The sequence below is a fragment of the Rana temporaria genome, chromosome 8 (genome assembly GCF_905171775.1).
Source record: "Rana temporaria chromosome 8, aRanTem1.1, whole genome shotgun sequence".
Classification (NCBI taxonomy): domain Eukaryota; kingdom Metazoa; phylum Chordata; class Amphibia; order Anura; family Ranidae; genus Rana; species Rana temporaria.
In genome coordinates this window covers 146722556-146742998 of record NC_053496.1, presented here as the reverse complement: position 1 = coordinate 146742998, position 20443 = coordinate 146722556, and the positions used below count along the sequence as shown (strand labels likewise).

At 45.9% G+C, this 20443-nt stretch overlaps 1 pseudogene; it reads right to left on the bottom strand.

The window, feature by feature from the left end:
* Nucleotides 1-14918: 14918 nt before the first annotated feature.
* LOC120910448 lies at nt 14919-19383 on the bottom strand (annotated as a pseudogene).
* Nucleotides 19384-20443: the final 1060 nt, after the last annotated feature.

Here is a 20443-nt window from a genome sequence, read left to right as displayed (position 1 = left end):
CCCCCTTTACATTACACAGAACACTGCACCTCTGGACCCCTTTACAGTACACAGCACCCTGCACCTCTGGGCCCCTTTACATTACACAGAACCCTGCACCTCTGGGCCCCTTTACATTACACAGCACCCTGCACCTCTGGACCCCCTTTACATTACACAGAACCCTACACCTCTGGGCCCCTTTACATTACACAGCACCCTGCACCTCTGGACCCCCTTTACATTACACAGAACCCTACACCTCTGGGCCCCTTTACATTACACAGCACCCTGCACCTCTGGACCCCCTTTACATTACACAGAACACTGCACCTCTGGACCCCTTTACATTACACAGCACCCTGCACCTCTGGGCCCCTTTACATTACACAGAACCCTGCACCTCTGGGCCCCTTTACATTACACAGCACCCTGCATCACTGGTCCCTTTACATTACACATCACCTCTGGGCCCCTTTACATTACACAGCACCCTGCATCACTGGCCCCTTTACATTACACACCACCCTGCATCACTGGCCCCTTTACATTACACAGCACCCTGCACCTCTGGGCCCCTTTACATTACACAGCACCCTGCACCACTGGACCCCTTTACATTACACAGCACCCTGCATCACTAGACCCCTTTACATTACACAGAACCCTACACCTCTGGGCCCCTTTACATTACACAGCACCCTGCATCACTGGCCCCTTTACATTACACAGTACCCTGCACCTCTGGACCCCTTTACATTACACAGCACCCTGCACCACTGGACCCCTTTACATTACACAGCACCCTGCATCACTAGACCCCTTTACATTACACAGAACCATACACCTCTGGGCCCCTTTACATTACACAGCACCCTGCACCTCTGGACCCCCTTTACATTACAGAGAACCCTGCACCTCTGGGCCCCTTTACATTACACAGCACCCTGCATCACTGGCCCCTTTACATTACACACCACCCTGCATCACTGGCCCCTTTACATTACACAGCACCCTGCACCTCTGGGCCCCTTTACATTACACAGCACCCTGCACCACTGGACCCCTTTACATTACACAGCACCCTGCATCACTGGCCCCTTTACATTACACAGTACCCTGCACCTCTGGACCCCTTTACATTACACAGCACCCTGCACCACTGGACCCCTTTACATTACACAGCACCCTGCATCACTAGACCCCTTTACATTACACAGAACCATACACCTCTGGGCCCCTTTACATTACACAGCACCCTGCACCTCTGGACCCCCTTTACATTACACAGAACCCTACACCTCTGGGCCCCTTTACATTACACAGCACCCTGCACCTCTGGACCCCCTTTACATTACAGAGAACCCTACACCTCTGGGCCCCTTTACATTACAGAGCACCCTGCACCTCTGGACCCCCTTTACATTACACAGAACACTGCACCTCTGGACCCCTTTACATTACACAGCACCCTGCACCTCTGGGCCCCTTTACATTACACAGAACCCTGCACCTCTGGGCCCCTTAACATTACACAGCACCCTGCACCACTGGACCCCTTTACATTACACAGCACCCTGCATCACTAGACCCCTTTACATTACACAGAACCCTACACCTCTGGGCCCCTTTACATTACACAGCACCCTGCACCTCTGGACCCCCTTTACATTACAGAGAACCCTACACCTCTGGCCCCCTTTACATTACACAGCACCCTGCACCTCTGGACCCCCTTTACATTACAGAGAACCCTACACCTCTGGATCCCTTTACATTACAGAGCACCCTGCACCTCTGGACCCCCTTTACATTACACAGAACACTGCACCTCTGGGCCCCTTTACAATACACAGCACCCTGCACCTCTGGGCCCCTTTACATTACACAGAACCCTACACCTCTGGGCCCCTTTACATTACAGAGCACCCTGCACCTCTGGACCCCCTTTACATTACACAGAACACTGCACCTCTGGACCCCTTTACAATACACAGCACCCTGCACCTCTGGGCCCCTTTACATTACACAGAACCCTGCACCTCTGGGCCCCTTTACATTACACAGCACCCTGCACCTCTGGACCCCCTTTACATTACACAGAACCCTACACCTCTGGGCCCCTTTACATTACACAGCACCCTGCACCTCTGGACCCCCTTTACATTACACAGAACCCTACACCTCTGGGCCCCTTTACATTACACAGAACACTGCACCTCTGGACCCCTTTACATTACACAGCACCCTGCACCTCTGGGCCCCTTTACATTACACAGAACCCTGCACCTCTGGGCCCCTTTACATTACACAGCACCCTGCATCACTGGCCCCTTTACATTACACAGCACCCTGCACCTCTGGGCCCCTTTACATTACACAGCACCCTGCATCACTGGCCCCTTTACATTATACAGCACCCTGCACCTCTGGGCCCCTTTTACAATACACAGCCCCCTACACCTCTGGGCCCCTTTACATTACACAGAAACCTGCACCTCTGGGCCCCTTTACATTACATAGAAACCTGCACCTCTAGGACCCTTTACATTACACAGCACCCTGCACCTCTGGGCCCCTTTACATTACACAGCACCCTGCATCACTGGCCCCTTTACATTACACTGCACTTCTGGACCCCTTTACATTACACTGCACCTCTGGACAGTGCAGACCCCTCCCTACAATACAGACCCACCACTACAGTGCAGACCCCCCTACAATACAGAAGACCCTCCCTACAATACAGACCCAACAACAATACAGAACCCCCCCCCCATATACAGAACCCCCCCTATACAGATACCACCCCCTACAATACAGAACCCCCCTACAGTTCAGACCTCCTACAATACAGAACACCCCCCCCTACAATACAGACCCAACAATACAGAACCCCCCCTAATACAGAACCCCCCTACAGTTCAGACCCCCCTACAATACAGAACACCCCCCTCTACAATACAGAACCCCCTCCTATACAGATACCACCCCCTACCCTACAATACAGAACCCCCCTCATATAGAGAACACCCCCCCACAATACAGAACACCCCCCCCCACATACAGAACACCCCCCACAATACAGAACCCCCCTCATATACAGAACCCCCCCCCACAATACAGAACACCCCCACATACAGAACCCCCCCCCACAATACAGAACCCCCCTCATATACAGAACACCCCCCCACAATACAGAACCCCCCCTCATATACAGAACACCCCCTATATAGAACACCCCCCCACAATACAGAACCCCCCTCATATACAGAACACCCCCCCACAATACAGAACACCCCCCCACATACAGAACACCCCCCACAATACAGAACACCCCCCCACAATACAGAACCCCCCCTCATATACAGAACCCCCCCCCCCACAATACAGAACACCCCCACATACAGAACCCCCCCCCACAATACAGAACCCCCCTCATATACAGAACACCCCCCCACAATACAGAACCCACCCTCATATACAGAACACCCCCTATATAGAACACCCCCCCACAATACAGAACCCCCCTCATATACAGAACACCCCCCCACATACAGAACCCCCCTCCTATACAGAACACCCCCCCACACACAATACAGAACCCCCCCTCATATACAGAACACCCCCCTCCCCCCCACATACAGAACCCCCCTATACAGAACACCCCCCTGTCAAGGAAGCATGAATCAGACGTACAAAACAGATAAATGAATAAGAAGATTTTATTGGAAACCAAACAGCAAGGTCAAAGTCCACACTGACGGTCGGAACAGCCAGAAGAGTAGTCCAACGGTGCCAGGGTCGATAGCCAGGGATGGGAGTCAGCCAAGCCGGAGTCTGTAGCCAGAGACGGGGTGAAACGAAGCCGGGGATCAGGAACCAGAAGGAACGCCCGTAGCCGGGTCGGTGTCCAGGAGCAGGCAGCACGATCACAGAAGGGGTGTCAGACAAAAGCGAGGAAATGCTGCAGCTGCCGTCATATATATATGCTGAGCAGCCAGCTCCTCCCAGTGGGAACGAGGAGCCGCAGGGTGTGGCAGGTTACAAGAACCCCATGAAGCAAGATGGTTGCTAGCACAGGTCAGTGATGAGAAGCCTGCAAAGAGGTAAGACCATGACAGTACCTCCCCCTCAAGGGCCCCTCCTCCGCGGCGCAAAATACGGCTTCTGGGGAAAGCGCTCGTGGAAGGCTCGGAGGAGGACAGGAGCATGGACATCTGCGGAAGGAACCCAGGAACGCTCCTCAGGACCATACCCATGCCAGTGGACCAAGAACTGCAACCGGCCACAGACCAAGCATGAGTCCAGGATATCTCTCACCTCGTATTCTTCATGATCGCCCACCTGGACAGGACGAGGCCGAGGAACCGAGGAGGTGAAACGATTGCATACTAGTGGTTTCAACAGGGAAACGTGAAACACATTGGAAATCCGCATACCAGGTGGAAGCGCGAGAGCATAGGCAACCGGGTTCACCCTGCGGAGCACATGGAAGGGACCAACAAAGCGAGGAGCCAGCTTAGGAGTGGGCACTCGGAGGTTGAGATTGCGAGTGGACAACCATACACGATCTCCGACCTGGTAGGAAGGAGCAGGCAACCGTCTGCGATCAGCCTGGAGCTTCTGGCGCTGCGCAGAGACCCTGAGGGACCTCTGGATCTGTACCCATGAAGCACGTAGGGCAGAAAGGTGGTTCTCCACAGCCGGAAAAATATCTTGGGGAGAGAATGACTCCGGTAATACCGCAGGTTGGAACCCATAATTGGCTATGAAGGGAGACATCCCAAAGGAAGAGTAAACCGCCGTGTTCCTGGCAAACTCAGCCCATGGCAGAAGGTCAACCCAATTGTCCTGATGATCGGAGACATGGCAATGAAGAAATTGCTCCAGGGCTTGATTGGATCGCTCTGCGGCCCCATTGGACTGAGGGTGGTAAGCCGAAGAGAAGGAGAGTCGAATACCCAACTGAGAGCAAAAGGGACACCAGAACCTGGACACAAACTGACTCCCTCGATCCCCCTTGCCGCTCTGTGTCTCTCAGGTGCTGCTGGCAATGCTGCCAGTATCTGCTCAGCAAGTTACACACACAGGCCGATGTACTACTTAACCAGAGCAAGGTTTATTACTGTAACGCCACTGGCGTTATACTAAGCAAGACGAGTACAGCCTTGCCTGGTACAGGCAGCTGCACTCGTCTCCTTGACTCTGTCGCGTCACTTCCTGTGCGCCGCGGCTTGCGTTCCACGCTGGAACGCGGAAGCGCGCCCAGCGTGTTTCCTCGTTTCCCGCGCTGCGCGGGCTATTTAAACTTGCAGCAAGGACGGCAGGGTGTTCCGCTATTTTGTTGGACCCCTGCCGTCACCTGCAAACCCCTGGAGCCTCACCAGTGAACCTGCTGCCTAATCCTGGGATTCTTCATCCAGCCCAGCCTGCTACAGAACCGCTCCAGGCTCTTCCAACCCTCCCCAGGCATCAGCACTTCAGGCATCCTTCTCCAGCTTGGGTCTACTGCTTACCTGGAAGCTTCACAGTTATCTTCAGCCAAGGTGTCAACTACAATTCCTCCAACTGAAGACAGCAGTACCGCAAGTATCCTAATACTGATTCAAATGTCATTTAGGCAATATTGAACTGAACTGCAAAGGAACTCTGTCTATTACTCTCTCCCTTATTGGCACTTGGCAAACTATATTATAGCAAACTGTGCTTTATACTCATCTCTAGGCTGTCCTAGGCTTGAACAGTAAGCATTGTACTGTACTAGTGATATTTACTTCAGTAATTGCCCGTATCCATTTAAGCAATTTGTTCAGATATACATATATACTTTCATATGAACTGCTAACGCTATTTAGCTTATGAAGTAATAAGCAACTGTTATTGTGGAATCTACCTGAGGTTGTGATGATTCAACCATTAACTCTTTAACCAGTTATAGAGTGACTCTTGGTTAATTCTGAGAAACCTCCGCAGCTGAGATCCAAATTAAATAAATCTATATCAAGGCAGGATCGTTACATAATAGCGGAACCTAACATTATGGATCCAGCGGAACTAGCAAACCATTTAGTGGGCTTATCACAACGTGTGGACGCACTTACTACTAATCTGACTGACCTCCGCTTAGAAAACGAGGCCCTTAGGAATCAAAATTTTGCTCAAGCCAGGGAGCAACCAGAACCGAAAGTCTGCCCCCCAGAATGCTTTTCTGGTGACAGGAAAAATTTTCGCCAATTTATCAGTTCATGTCGGTTAATGTTTGATTTACGTCCACGGACTTATTATTCTGACAGAGTCAGAATTTTGACTTTAATTTCATATCTTAAAGGAGAACCCAGAGTTTGGGCGGACGCCTATGTTGAAGAGCATGGCGATCTACTGGGCGCCCTCAATACTTTTATAGATGAAATGTCCTTACTCTATGAGGACCCTAACAAACAGCTTACCGCTGAAAATACCATCAGGAACTTGAGACAAGGAAAGAGACATGTGGAGGACTATATTTCAGAGTTTAAATGCTGGTGTCGTGAAACTTTATGGACAGATATAGCTCTCAGGAATCAGTTTCGCATTGGTTTGTCCGAGTCCGTCAAGGATGAGCTTGCACGCGTTGAAATTCCAGCATCTCTGGAAGACCTTATGCATCTTTCCCTCTCAATTGATAGACGCATTAGAGAAAGAAAGGCTGAACGAGCTAACTACTATCAACCAGCACCAATCAGGAGGGCCAGGTCACCTCCCAAGGAAATTCCTATGGAAGTTAGTACAATTAGAGGTCCACTGACCCCAGCTGAGAGACAGAGACGTAGAAGCAACAATCTATGTCTCTACTGTTCCGCCCCTGACCACATGGTCTCTGCCTGCCCCATTCTAAGAAGTAAAACTGAAGGTAACAACAACTTAAATGTTAGTAGTTTAAACCTAACAGAACCCAGAACTCATTCAAACATTAACCAATATATCTTTCTCACCCTTACTTTACAGTGGGACCAAGATAAAACCACCATTGACGCGATGGTCGATACTGGTGCTTGTGGCAATTTTATTGATTTAAGTTTTGTTAATTTAAATAAAATTCCTTCTGAGTTAAAGCAAAACCCCTTGTCTGTCACCTTCATTGACGGATCTAAATCCCCCTCTGGTCCAGTACTGTCTCAAACTGCCCCATTATTAGTCACATGTGATAATGCACATATGGAGAACCTTGTGTTTGACATCATCCCATCGCCCTTATTCCCAGTCGTTCTAGGGTTACCATGGTTACACATCCATCAACCAACCTTTCATTGGTCTAAAACTTCACTTTGTTTAGATTCTCCTTACTGTAAACATACTTGCTATCCCTCACATAACTCTCTTTTAAATAATGTAAACGCCGATGGTGTTCCGTCTTATTTAATGGACTTCTCGGATGTCTTCAGCAAAACCAATGCTGAGACACTTCCACCTAATAGAATTTATGATTGTCCTATTGATTTAATTCCAGAGGCTACTATTCCCACTGCTAGAATTTACCCATTATCACAGCCTGAACTGGGTTATCTCAAGGAATACCTGGATGACAATCTTAGAAAGGGGTTCATTAGACCCTCTACCTCCCCAGCTAGTGCTGCAATGTTTTTTGTTAAAAAAAAGGACGGATCTCTCAGACCTGTAATTGATTATCGTTTACTGAATAACATCACGATAAAGAATCGTTACCCATTGCCACTAATTCCAGAACTAATAGAAAGCAGTGGCGGCCCGTCCATAGGGGGCGCATGGGCGCCGCCCCCCCTCTCCCCAAAGCCAGTAAAAAAAAAAAAAAAAAAAAAAAATGAAAAAATTTTTTTTTTTTTTGGGCCCTTTAAGAAAAAAAAAAGGTCCTTTAAGACGGTGCATGTTCAGGGTGAGCGCCGGTCAAAGACTCAGAGCACTGCTATAGCATCATTGAAGCGTCATGCCAATGCAGCAGGCAAGACGCTTCATTTGCAGTTTTTTTTAAGCTCTGTGGCTATGTGCTGTGCGCCATGAGCCAATCACTCTCCAGTGTCTCCACTCTCCTCTCTAATTGGGTCCTGCTGCTTCCTCACTGCAGAAGGAAATGGGCGGTGCTTTCCCCAGGGCAGTGTTACTTCGGTTTTGACTCCAGGAGGACTCTAAGGTAAAGTAACTTATTAAAACACTTTATTTGTCTCATTGTCTGTCCTGTCCAGTGTCCCTGTCCACCCCATCATGTCCAGCACCTTATGCTGTATGCTCAGCCTGTACTGTGATCGGACTGAGAGAGGACAGGAGGGAGGGGGAGGGTGCCGTGCTTCACATCTCCTGTATGTGTGTGAGGGCTTAGAGTGCCTGCGTCCTGCAGCTGTGCTGTACAGATCTCTTATCTCTGTCTGTCTATCTATCTGACTGTCCTGCCTGTCCCCCCCTCTCTCTCTCTCTCTCTCTCTCTCTCTCTCTCTCTCTCTCTCTCTCTCTCTCTCTCTCGCCATATCTATCTCTCTATCTATCTATCTATCTATCTATCTATAGATCTATCTATAGCCATATCTATCTCTCTATCTATCTATCTCTCTATCTATAGATCTATCTATCTCTCTATCTATAGATCTCTCTATCTCTCTATCTATAGCTCTATCTATCTCTCTATCTATAGATCTATCTCTCTCTCGATCTATAGATCTATCTATCTATCTATCTCTCGATCTATAGATCTATCTATCTATCTATCTATCTATCTATCTATCTATCTATCTATAGCTCTATCTATCTATCTCTCTATCTATAGATCTATCTATCTCTCTATCTATAGCTCTATCTATCTATCTATCTCTCTATCTATAGATCTATCTCTCTCTCGATCTATAGATCTATCTATCTATCTATCTCTCGATCTATAGATCTATCTATCTATCTATCTATCTATCTATCTATCTATCTATCTATCTATCTATAGCTCTATCTATCTATCTCTCTATCTATAGATCTATCTATCTCTCTATCTATAGCTCTATCTATCTATCTATCTCTCTATCTATAGATCTATCTCTCTCTCGATCTATAGATCTATCTATCTATCTATCTATCTCTCGATCTATAGATCTATCTATCTATCTATCTATCTATCTATAGCTCTATCTATCTATCTCTCTATCTATAGATCTATCTATCTCTCTATCTATAGCCATATCTATCTCTCTATCTATCTATCTCTCTATCTATAGATCTATCTATCTCTCTATCTATAGATCTATCTATCTCTCTATCTATAGCTCTATCTATCTATCTATCTATCTCTCTATCTATAGCCATATCTATCTCTCTATCTATCTATCTCTCTATCTATAGATCTATCTATCTCTCTATCTATAGATCTATCTATCTCTCTATCTATAGCTCTATCTATCTATCTATCTATCTCTCTATCTATAGATCTATCTCTCTCTCGATCTATAGATCTATCTATCTATCTATCTCTCGATCTATAGATCGATCTATCTATCTATCTATCTATCTATCTATCTATCTATCTATCTATCTATCTATCTATAGCTCTATCTATCTATCTCTCGATCTATAGATCTATCTATCTATCTATCTATCTATCTATCTATCTATCTATCTATCTATCTATCTATCTATCTATCTATCTATAGCTCTATCTATCTATCTCTCGATCTATAGATCTATCTATCTATCTATCTATCTATCTATCTATCTATCTATCTATCTATCTATCTATCTATCTATCTATCTATCTATAGCTCTATCTATCTATCTCTCGATCTATAGATCTATCTATCTATCTATCTATCTATCTATCTATAGCTCTATCTATCTATCTCTCGATCTATAGATCTATCTATCTCTCTCTATCTATAGCTCTATGTCTCTATCTATCTATGTCTCTATCTATCTATAGCTCTATCTATCTCTCTCTCTCTATAGATCTATCTCTCTCTCTCTCTATAGATCTATCTCTCTCTCTCTCTATAGATCTATCTCTCTCTCTATCTATCTATGTCTCTATCTATCTATGTCTCTATCTATCTATCTATCTATCTATCTATCTATCTATCTATCTATTAGCTACCTCTGTCTAATTATCTATCTATTTATCTATCTAATTGTCTGTCTATCTATATCTATCTGTCTGTTTAATTATCTATCTATCTATCTATCTATCTATCTATCTATCTATCTATCTATCTATCTATCTATCGCTCTATGTCTCTATCTATCTATCTATCTATCTATAGCTCTATATCTCTATGTCTCTATCTATCTATCTATCTATCTATTTGTCTGTCTATCTAATTATCTATAGCTAGCTGTCTGTCTGATTATCTATCTATCTATCTATCTATATCCATCTAATTATCTATCTATATCTATATATCTGTCTGTTTAATTATCTATCTATCTATCTATCTATCGCTCTCCCTCTCTCTCTCTCTTTCTCTGTCTCTCTCTATCTGTTTAATTGTCTGTCTGTCTATCTATCTATCTATCTATCTATCTATCTATCTATCTATCTATCGCTCTCTATCTAATTATCTATCTATATCTGTCTGTCTGATTATCTATCTATCTATCTATCTATCTATCTATCTATCGATCTATCTAATTATCTATATCTATATGTCTGTCTAATTATCTATCTATCGATCTATCTAATTATCTATATCTATATGTCTGTCTAATTATCTATCTATCTATCTAATTATCTATCTGTATGTCTAATTATCTATCTATCTAATTATCTATAGCTCTATCTCTCTCCCCCTCCCTCCATCTATCTATCTGTTTAATTATCTATAGCTCTATCTAGCTATGTCTCTCTATCTATCTATCTGTCTGTCTAATTATCTATCTAATTATATATAGCTCTATCTCTCGCTCCCTCCCCCTCCCTCTATCTATCTATCTATCTATCTATCTATCTATCTATCTATCTATCTATCTATCTATCTATCTATCTATCTATCTATCTATCTATCTATAGCTATCTGCCTAATTATCTATTTATCTATCTATATCTATCTATCTATCTATCTGTTTTATTATCTGTCTGTCTATCTATCTATCTGTCTCTCTGTCTGTCTGCAGGTCCCATTGTCTGCGAGTGGCGGGGGGGGGGGGGGTTGACTGGGGTTTTGTTTGCGCCCCCCCAAAAAAATAGAGCACCAGCCGCCACTGATAGAAAGGCTGCAAACTTCCAAGATTTTCACAAAGCTAGATCTCAGGGGTGCTTACAATTTGATCAGAATTCGTCCAGGCGACGAGTGGAAGACTGCTTTTAAAACTCGATACGGTCTGTTTGAGTGCTTAGTGATGCCATTTGGTCTGTCAAATGCACCTGCAACTTTCCAACGTTTTATTAATGACATTTTCCGTGATTTACTGGACGTTTGTGTTGTGATCTATCTAGACGATATCTTGATTTATTCTGATACCTTTGAAGAACATACTAAGCATGTCAGATGGGTTTTAGACAGGCTCAGAACACATTGCCTCTACGTTAAACTCGAAAAATGTGTCTTTAGTCAGACTAGTGTTTCTTTCCTTGGGTACCAAATCACCCCGGAAGGAATACAGATGGACGATTCAAAAGTAGATTGTATTCTCTCTTGGCCAGTTCCCCAATCTAGAAAAGCCTTGCAGCGCTTCCTCGGCTTTTCAAATTATTACCGTAAATTCATTAAAAACTTCTCACAGATTGTGAAGCCCCTGAATGCGTTAACAAGTAAAAATACACCTTTCAAATGGACAAATGAGGCACAAGTAGCTTTTGAGACACTCAAACGATCTTATACTACTGCTCCAATCCTCCAACTACCCAACCCTTCATTCTTCTTCATTGTAGAAGTTGATGCATCACATTTCGCATTAGGCGCAGTACTCTCGCAGCAACAAAGTGTGTCGGAACCTTTACATCCAGTGGCTTTTTATTCCAGAACTTTAACCAGTGCAGAAAGGAATTACCCAATTGGAGAAAAAGAACTCCTAGCAATTAGAGATGCTCTAGCCAACTGGAGACACCTTCTTGAGGGTTCCACACACCCGATCACCATTTTGACAGATCATCGAAATTTGCAACATCTGAAGGCCTGCAAAACCTTGTCTGCCCGTCAGGTGAGATGGAGCTTGTTCTTTGACCGATTTGATTTTCAGATCTCCTATAGACCAGGTACACAAAACTTAAAAGCGGATTCCTTATCCCGCATGAATGAAGATTGCTCCACCGAGTTACCACCTCATTCTATCATTTCTGATAACCGATTTATAGGAATAACTACTTCCTTTAAACAGTTACTCTCTCAAACCATATCCACAGATGCTTCTAAGCTTCCTAATGGTGTTACAAAACAAACAGATGGATTATACACTTATAAAGACAATTTGTATGTCCCTCCAAAATTACGGTTATTATTACTTAAACAATTACATGATTCTCCATTAGCTGGTCATCCCGGAATCACCAAGACAATACATCTTGTTAAAAGACACTATTGGTGGCCCCAATTAACTAAAATGGTTAAAGAATATGTTTCTTCCTGCGAGATTTGTGCTAGCAACAAACCCTCTAGGAAACCACCATTTGGTCTTCTTGCCTCCCTCCCAATACCCAACAGACCATGGGAGGTTGTATCAATGGACTTTATAGTTGAGCTTCCCAGATCAAATGGGGCTAATACCATCATGGTCACTGTAGATCTATTCACTAAAATGGCACACTTTATTCCCTTAAAAAATCTTCCAACCTCACTAGAGACAGCAACAGCTTTCATAAACAATGTTCTAAAATTGCATGGATTACCTGCTCAGATTATCTCTGATCGAGGATCTCAATTTGTTTCCAAGTTTTGGAAAGCCTTGTGTAAAGCACTAAAAATTGATCATAGGATGTCCACTGCTTATCATCCCCAAACGAACGGACAGACAGAACGCATTAACCAGATCTTGGAACAGTATTTGCGCTGTTACTGTACTCATCTCCAAGATGACTGGTTCCAACTGCTTCCCCATGCGGAATTTGCATACAATAATTCAACCAGCTCTTCGTCACTACTCTCACCATTTTTTGCCAACTATGGGTTTCACCCAAACAGTTTACCAACTTCATTCCTTTCAAACAAGGTACCTGCAGTAGACGATTATCTCTCCACCCTAAAAAACACAATTCCAATCATACGGTCAAACCTAGAAGCTGCTCAATCACGACAAAAACGTAACTATGATCTTCATAGATCAGTACCTCCTGCTTACAACGTTGGAGATCTAGTTTGGCTTTCTACCAGAAATCTACGTCTAAACCTACCATCGAAAAAGTTGGGTCGTCAATTCATAGGTCCATATCCTATTTCCCAAGTGATTAACCCTAATGCAGTAAAACTACATTTACCCCTTGATTGGAAGATACATCCAGTTTTTCATGTCTCCCTTATAAAACCTTATGTACCCAATCCATTTCCCAATAGAATTGCACGACCTCCTCCACCAGTTGAAGTTCTGGGTGAAACAGAATATGAAGTAGAAAAGATTCTGGATTCTAGAAAAAGAGGCTCTGACATCCAATATTTAATACGTTGGAAAGGTTACTCCCAACTTGAAGATTCTTGGGAAAATTCTTCTCACCTTCATGCTCCCCGTTTAATTAGACAATTCCATCAGAGGTACCCCACTCGTCCTTCGCCTATTATTGGCACTGGTGGTGCCCCATTGAGGAGGGGAGTATGTAACGCCACTGGCGTTATACTAAGCAAGACGAGTACAGCCTTGCCTGGTACAGGCAGCTGCACTCGTCTCCTTGACTCTGTCGCGTCACTTCCTGTGCGCCGCGGCTTGCGTTCCACGCTGGAACGCGGAAGCGCGCCCAGCGTGTTTCCTCGTTTCCCGCGCTGCGCGGGCTATTTAAACTTGCAGCAAGGACGGCAGGGTGTTCCGCTATTTTGTTGGACCCCTGCCGTCACCTGCAAACCCCTGGAGCCTCACCAGTGAACCTGCTGCCTAATCCTGGGATTCTTCATCCAGCCCAGCCTGCTACAGAACCGCTCCAGGCTCTTCCAACCCTCCCCAGGCATCAGCACTTCAGGCATCCTTCTCCAGCTTGGGTCTACTGCTTACCTGGAAGCTTCACAGTTATCTTCAGCCAAGGTGTCAACTACAATTCCTCCAACTGAAGACAGCAGTACCGCAAGTATCCTAATACTGATTCAAATGTCATTTAGGCAATATTGAACTGAACTGCAAAGGAACTCTGTCTATTACTCTCTCCCTTATTGGCACTTGGCAAACTATATTATAGCAAACTGTGCTTTATACTCATCTCTAGGCTGTCCTAGGCTTGAACAGTAAGCATTGTACTGTACTAGTGATATTTACTTCAGTAATTGCCCGTATCCATTTAAGCAATTTGTTCAGATATACATATATACTTTCATATGAACTGCTAACGCTATTTAGCTTATGAAGTAATAAGCAACTGTTATTGTGGAATCTACCTGAGGTTGTGATGATTCAACCATTAACTCTTTAACCAGTTATAGAGTGACTCTTGGTTAATTCTGAGAAACCTCCGCAGCTGAGATCCAAATTAAATAAATCTATATCAAGGCAGGATCGTTACAATTACTCAGAACATTATGGCATTCTTACATGGAGGAGTCTTATTCCAAACAGCTTCTGTCCTTATCAGATGTAATCCCTTCTCAGCCTCATGTGTCTGCTTCCAGTTCCCCTCACACACTGTCTGACTTCCTGGTACAGCTCCTCCTCCCCCATCATGCATCAGGAGAAAGAGGGTAAAGGTCACAGTGATCTATCACAAACATCACACCTCCTTTCCTTCCCAAAAAAACAAAACAAAAACAAAAACATAACAAGAGAACAAAATGTTGAACACATAACATAACATGGCAAGCGAGATCAGTTCAGCAAGTAGTATCTCCAACTCAGTTCTGTGATTTCCGCAGCACTTCATGAGCCCTTTGTCTCTGTTCCCTGACCTCCAATGTGTCCCGTAAGATTTCAGCACTTTGCCAGCGAGGCGTTTGACGTCTTTGACGGGTAGACTGACGAAGAGGCACAGCACCGGGAGGGATAGAGTCAGTCAAAGGTTCTGGAGATGTCAGTGGGCGTCCCACAGACAAATCAGTCTCTGTAACTCCAGGCACATGTCCGGGCTCCTCAGGAATATGGTCACCAACCGGTTCAGGGTTTGGTTGTAAACTTGTGGGATCATGCCAGACACCATGCCATATGTCACCAGCAGAGTTCAGAGTAGACTCTGGTGGGTGGTTAGAAAGAGGGGTCGGTTTTGTCACTAGTGGCCGGCAAATGCGTTTCCTCAATTGTGAAAGGTGTCGCCGAACACAAATACCTTCCTCCAGGCGGACAAGGTACATTGTTCTGCCAAGAGTTCCATCAACAACGCCAGGAAGCCAAGGAGGCAAAGCTCTGTAATTCCGAGACCATACAAGATCACCGGCACGGAATCCCAGACGGCCCGGCGGAGGAGGTGTTGGTGACTGTTCCTGCGGACGAACTAAATCAAGTTTGGTGCGGAGATGCCTGCCAAACATAAGAAAAGCCGGTGACAGCCCAGTAGTAGCGTGTTTCGTGTTACGGTACATGATCAAGAATTCCAGCAGCTTCTCTTCTGACAGTCCAACCTGATCCAGAGTGGACAGTAAGTGCTTCTTAAATGTCTGCACAAATCATTCTGCCAGCCCATTTGAAGCTGGATGATAAGGAGCTGTTTTGTAGTGTTGGACGCCCAAGCCACTAAGGAAGGATTGAAACTCATGCGATGTAAATTGAGTTCCATTGTCGGAGACTATGGCTGTTGGCAAGCCATATTGAGCAAAGAGCTTCCTTAAGACCAGAATGGTAGCAGCTGAGGTAATAGAAGGCATTTGAAAAACCTCTGGCCATTTTGAATGCGCATCTACCACGATCAAATACATTTTACCCTGGATGGGGCCAGCAAAATCAAGATGGAGTCTGGACCACGGTTCTGTTGGCCATTGCCAAGGTTGCAGGGTTCCTCTCTATTGGGGTCGCTGGGCTTGACAGCACCCAGGACATTGAGCACCATAATCTTCAATTGCTGTATCCATTTGTGGCCACCAAACATAGCTCCGGGCTCGCTGCTTCATGCGCACCACACCAGGATGGCCTTCATGCAGTATCCTTAGCATGGTTGATTGCAAGTACTGGGGTACAATCACTCTATTGCCCCATTGTAGGCAACCAGCATTAGTCACAAGCTCACATTTTCTGGCAAAGTACGGACGAAATTCACCTGAAACTCTCTCTGGCCATCCAGTCTGAACATAAGAGAATATCTGAGACAGGAAAGGATCTGTGGCTGTATGTCTGGCAATCAGGGAGGTGGACATGCAAGATTGTGGCCTGTGTACTTCCACTACACGTACCTCTCTTAGTGGGTGGTCATCTCTTAGTGGCAATCTGGAAAATGCATCTGCATTGCCATGGGTATCATGGGAGCGGTATCTGATAGAATAAGCATAAGCTAAAAATAAAGCGTACCTTTGTAAGCGAGATGCGGTTGTTGTAGAAATTCCTTTCTGAGGGTTCAGTATTGACAACAGAGGTTTGTGGTCAGTGATAAGTGTAAACTCCCGACCATAGATGTACGCGTGAAATTTTTTTGTGGCCCATACAATGGCCAAAGCTTCCTTGTCAATCTGGGAGTAGTTTTGTTCTGCTGAGGTTAAAGACCTGGAGGCAAAAGAAATGGGGCGCTCTGTGCCATCCGGCATGACATGGGAAAGCACGGCACCCAGTCCATAAGGCGAGGCGTCACAAGCCAGGATGACGGGTTTCTTTAAATCATAGTGGACCAGAACTCGAGAAGACAGAATGAGTTCTTTAGAAAGCCGAAAAGCTTCTTCACATTTGTCTGTCCATATCCATTTAGCTCTTGCATCCAGTAAGCGATGTAATGGGTAGAGCTGGTGTGCTAGGTTCGGCAAGAAACGGTGGTAGTAATTTAGGAGGCCAAGGTAGGACCTGAGCTGGGTGACATTCCGGGGGGTAGGGGCATGGGTAAGGGCTTTAACCTTTTCTTCAGTAGTGTGTAACCCATGTCGGTCCACCGTGTGGGCACAAAACTCCAGTTGAGACTTGAGAAATTCGCATTTTGAAAGATTGACACGTAAACCATACTTTTGGAGTCTCTCTAGCACAGCTTCAACATTCTTTCTGTGTTCTTCATCAGTGGGACCAGTGATGAGCATGTCATCCAGTAGACAATGGGTGAAAGGTATTCCTGCCAGTACCTCATCCATGATCCGCTGCCAGATGGCTGGAGCTGGGGCTATGCCAAAAACCATGCGGTTATACTGGAATAATCCTTTATGAGTGTTAATGGTCAACAGATGGCGTGAATCTGGGTGTACTTGCAGTTGCAGGTAAGCTTGCTTTAAGTCTATTTTTGTAAACTTTTGCCCCCCAGCCAGTGAGCCAAATAAATCTTCAAGTCGAGGCAATGGGTATTGATCCACAAGAAGTTGGTTGTTCAGAGCTACCCTGAAATCACCACAAATCCTAATGTCTCCATTCTTTTTCTTGACAGGCACAATTGGTGATGCCCATTCACTTCTATCCACTTTCGTTATGATCTTTTCAGCCAATAGGTGGTCCAGCTCTGCTTCCACTTTTTTCCGCAAGGCAAAAGGTACTGATCTTGCCTTACAAAAACGAGGTGTAGCACCAGGCTTCAAGAGGAGGTGGGCCATCTTTCCTTTTACGGTGCCCAAAGAGTCCTCAAAAACCTCTTTAAAACGTGACTTCAGGGATTCCACCCAATGGTCTACTTTAGAAAGCAATGTACATTGGGCAATGGTAAAAGAAGGCATGCCCAGGGCTTTGATCCAGTCCCTTCCATACAGCGGAGGACCTCCATTCCTTACAACATAAAGGCGTAGACTTTGACTGCGGTTGCCTAATGTAACAAGGGGTTTTACATAACCCAAGGGCTGTAGTAGTTCCTTGCTGTAGGTTTGTAGTGTGAGCTTTGTAGGTTTTAGCGGCAGGGACAGACCCGATGCCTTTAAATCAGTCCATGAAATGACAGACACAGCTGCCCCTGTATCAACATCCATGGAGACAGGACAGCCATTGAGTGTGACATCCACTTTAATCGCAGGAGTACTCCCAGCTACTCGAAACAGTCCAACATGCTGGACACAGGTCTCCTCATCAGAGCTAAAACCGTTATTGTCCATATCCACACGGAATGTATGTTTACGTCTCTCTTTTGTGGTAGTTTTCGGGGAGCGAGAGCTGCGGCAAACGCGCCCAATATGACCAGTCTTTCCACAGCGAAAACAAACGACATCCTTGAACTTGCAAGCAGGCGCACTGTGAGTAGTGTTACCACAACGGTAGCAAGTCGGGGTCCCAGAGACAGAAGAATTAGGGTGGCGAGGTTTAAGCTGAGTGGCAGGGGACGGGCGTCTCGAGCGTTGAGTGATAGCAGTGTGGAATATTTCCTCACCCTGGCTTGCAGGAGTTGTAGGTGGTGCCTTCAGTAGGGTGGCGTCCCGTGTTGCCAACTCCATGACCGTAGCAAGGTCAGTGGCTTTCACCAGTGTCAAGTCGGGTTCTGTGAGTAAACGTTTCTGTATGGCTGGGTCGCAGAGTCCCATGACGAACATGTCACGGAGAGCCGTCTGTAGGTAGTCTCCAAACTGACAAGTGGCAGCTAGTTTACGTAAAGCAATGATATATGTCTTTATATCCTCCCCGGCCTGCTGCCTTCTACTGTAGAATTTAAACCGCTCTGCGATTTCTAACGGCTTCGGGTTGTAGTGTGTATGTAGCGTCTGAATTAACTCAGGCAGGGGCTTAGAGGCCGGCTTGTCTGGAGAAACAAGGTCTCTGAGGGTTCCATATGTAGCTTGACCCAATGCAGTGAGAAAAACTGCAACTTTCTTTTCAACAGTCACATTATTTGCTTCCATATACTGTTCCAGCCTCTCCACCCAGGAGCTCCATGACTCAGCCGCAGGATCAAATGGTTGGATAAACCCTATGAAGGCCATGTGTGCTAAAATCCACAATCCTCGTCGCCACTGTTATGTCCCCTTGCCGCTCTGTGTCTCTCAGGTGCTGCTGGCAATGCTGCCAGTATCTGCTCAGCAAGTTACACACACAGGCCGATGTACTACTTAACCAGAGCAAGGTTTATTACTCAGAACATTATGGCATTCTTACATGGAGGAGTCTTATTCCAAACAGCTTCTGTCCTTATCAGATGTAATCCCTTCTCAGCCTCATGTGTCTGCTTCCAGTTCCCCTCACACACTGTCTGACTTCCTGGTACAGCTCCTCCTCCCCCATCATGCATCAGGAGAAAGAGGGTAAAGGTCACAGTGATCTATCACAAACATCACAATCGCCCACCTGGACAGGACGAGGCCGAGGAACCGAGGAGGTGAAACGATTGCATACTAGTGGTTTCAACAGGGAAACGTGAAACACATTGGAAATCCGCATACCAGGTGGAAGCGCGAGAGCATAGGCAACCGGGTTCACCCTGCGGAGCACATGGAAGGGACCAACAAAGCGAGGAGTGGGCACTCGGAGGTTGAGATTGCGAGTGTATCTCCGACCTGGTAGGAAGGAGCAGGCAACCGTCTGCGATCAGCCTGGAGCTTCTGGCGCTGCGCAGAGACCCTGAGGGACCTCTGGATCTGTACCCATGAAGCACGTAGGGCAGAAAGGTTGTTCTCCACAGCCGGAAAAATATCTTGGGGAGAGAATGACTCTGGTAATACCGCAGGTTGGAACCCATAATTGGCTATGAAGGGAGACATCCCAAAGGAAGAGTAAACCACCGTGTTCCTGGCAAACTCAGCCCATGGCAGAAGGTCAACCCAATTGTCCTGATGATCGGAGACATGGCAATGAAGAAATTGCTCCAGGGCTTGATTGGATCGCTCTGCGGCCCCATTGGACTGAGGGTGGTAAGCCGAAGAGAAGGAGAGTCGAATACCCAACTGAGAGCAAAAGGCACGCCAGAACCTGGACACAAACTGACTCCCTCGATCCGAAACTATCTCTTTAGCAAACCGTGCAACCGGAAGTCCTCCCTGGCGAAAACCGTGGCCAACTCCTGTGCAGTGGGTAACTTCTTGAATGGAACACAGTGGCACATTTTGGAGAACCGATCCACAATCATGAGAATGACCGTATGGCCTCGGGACACAGGAAGGTCCACAATGAAGTCCATCCCCAGGTGTGACCATGGGCGCTCCCCATTGGTAATGGGTTGTAGAAGTCCCAACGGAAGATGCCGAGGGGATTTATTCTGGGCACAAACAGCATGCCGCTACATATGCGGCAATGTCGGACCGTAGAGAAGGCCACCAGAACAAGCGTGAGACAGCCCAGGACAGCTGATTCTTTCCAGGATGCCCCGCTGTCTTGGAGTTATGGTAGGTTCGCA